The sequence below is a fragment of the Pundamilia nyererei genome, unplaced genomic scaffold (assembly GCF_000239375.1).
Source record: "Pundamilia nyererei isolate P.nyererei 1_Seehausen unplaced genomic scaffold, PunNye1.0 scaffold00117, whole genome shotgun sequence".
NCBI lineage: Eukaryota > Metazoa > Chordata > Actinopteri > Cichliformes > Cichlidae > Pundamilia > Pundamilia nyererei.
Genome location: NW_005187518.1, coordinates 1,013,295 through 1,015,529, shown reverse-complemented (window position 1 = coordinate 1,015,529; position 2,235 = coordinate 1,013,295).

Here is a 2,235-nt window from a genome sequence, read left to right as displayed (position 1 = left end):
GGGGTTACATATGCATAGACATATACAAAGATCTTGAATTTTACAGTGAGTTAAATGTCACAGTTATTACTGTCCCTGAGCCGGGCTGTCCAAATTCAGAGGCTGCATCCATCTGAGGACCAGGCCTTTGTGGTCTAAGTGGGCCGGGTCCTCCAAAAGCCGGGTAGGCAGCCAAACCGATTTACTCAGGAACAAATAAAACACTGAAAAAAGTAAAACTATAAAATTTTTAAGTTATCTAAGTGACTTATATATCATGTTTAACGTGAGTAGCGAAAGACCATGGGGGTTTGAAAACGATGTGTTGGGAGTTCGCTGTTCTCGTCGGCTCAGATATTTTATGTTTACACAGCTACATTCTCAACTGAAAATATGCTAAAAGTTTATTTTGCGACCCAGAAAGAGTAATAAGACTGATATCGAAACTAAGTAGCTGCCACCATTGTTGGAAACTGGAATTGGCTGGGCAATGCTATGAATTCTGGGATATGGTTTTTCATTTTTGTTGTCCAGGTGGAAAATCAGGAGACATTCAGGAGAATGGTGGCTCCAGGAGATTTTCGGGAGGGGCGCTGAAATTCGTGATTCTCCCGGAAAATCGGGAGGGTTTGCATGTATGACTGGTACGTTGCACAAAGTGATGGAACATGAAGAAGGAGGACTACCTCAAAGCTTCGCCTCAGAGCCACATGAAGATGTTTGAAACTTGGATGCAGTTGGGTGCTCCAAGAGGACAATAAGCCAAAACACATCAAAGAGCTCCACAGCACTCTCTTTTCATATATAATTCAAAATACCTTTTCTCATGCGATGGTTAAACGCCAACGTGTTTCAGCACACAAGCCTTCATCAGGGAGTGAAGCAGAGGGCAGGAACCAACTGAACAGTGAAAAACTCCACCAACCAATCAAAGACAAGACAAGAAATAGACCACACTATCATATCAACCTCAGATAACATCCATCTTCAAAGGCAATTAAGTTTAAAGAAGAAAAGTTTATAAAAATAAAAGAAATAAAACTGATATAAGCGAGGATGTCTAGTGAGCTGTACTTTAAAAATCCATAACTGATTTTATATAGTGCAGGCTAACATTGAGTTTCTGGAATGATCTTCCCAAATCACCATCCTCATCAAGTGTGAGTTTGTCCGTATGTATTTGAGCCTGTGTGTAGTAGAAAAAATACAAAATATATTCAAACTTGGACATGCATTTCTTCTTTTTAAAGGTCTTTAAAGATGTACGCTGTACAATCAACAGTCGACCCTGTAAAAGTTCAAAGAAAACATTAAAGGCCACAAAAGTACCACAACATTTTTTATGATGAGTCAGAATGAACTCCTGGCCACAACTGTATTTATTCACACAGCTTCACGTCAGTGGATCAGAGCAGTTACTTAGGAAAATTAAACAAGGAAAAGAAAAGCCTACAGGAAGAACATTTTGGACCCAACAGACTGTACCACATAAAACAAATTCAAACAATAACAGGCAAAGCCACCAAACCTGTTCTCTCTCTAAGGAGCAGGAATGAATGCCCTGGGCCATCCTTCAGATACTATATCCTGTGCATTCCTCCAAAGCTCTAGTAGCATCAAGCCTGCCACATTCACCATATTTGGGGCGTAATTTAACCCAGGACTTGTGGAAGAATGTGAGATGAATGGGGCTGAATACAAATATCACTGCACATTTCATCTGGAGAGCGGATGTAGGTTCTGGCAATTGTTTTGGTTATCAGTTAAGCAAGACCTCGAGAGTCTGCCAGGGTTTATGTGTTATAACCAAACACCTCCACCTTGTTCTGTTGTTTTTTTCCCCAGGATGTTGGAACAAAATAGCTGCAACACCATCAGCTGTTAACCTACAAACCCAACTCAAAACCGTTTTCACCCTTTGTCCCCTGCCCTTGGTGCTTTCTTTTCTCTTCTCTCCTATGGAAAAATAAGGCCAAGCACTAAACACTGTTATGCCACCCTGTGAGGTAAGTTTAGCTTCTGCCTCGGGGTCTTTGAAGACGTGTCCTCTGTTTACACTACCCTTGTTAATTTGAGTCCCATGGAGGACAAGGTTAGTGGTTATCTCCATAATGACAAGGTGTAAACAAAGCTTTCTGTAGACTCAAGCTTTTTTTCTCAAAGCTCTCTGAAAGCTGATGTATTGTTTCCGTCGTGTGTGCACGTGGCCTGTGAGTGTGACATTCACTCACAGGCCACGTGAAAAATGAGAACTCC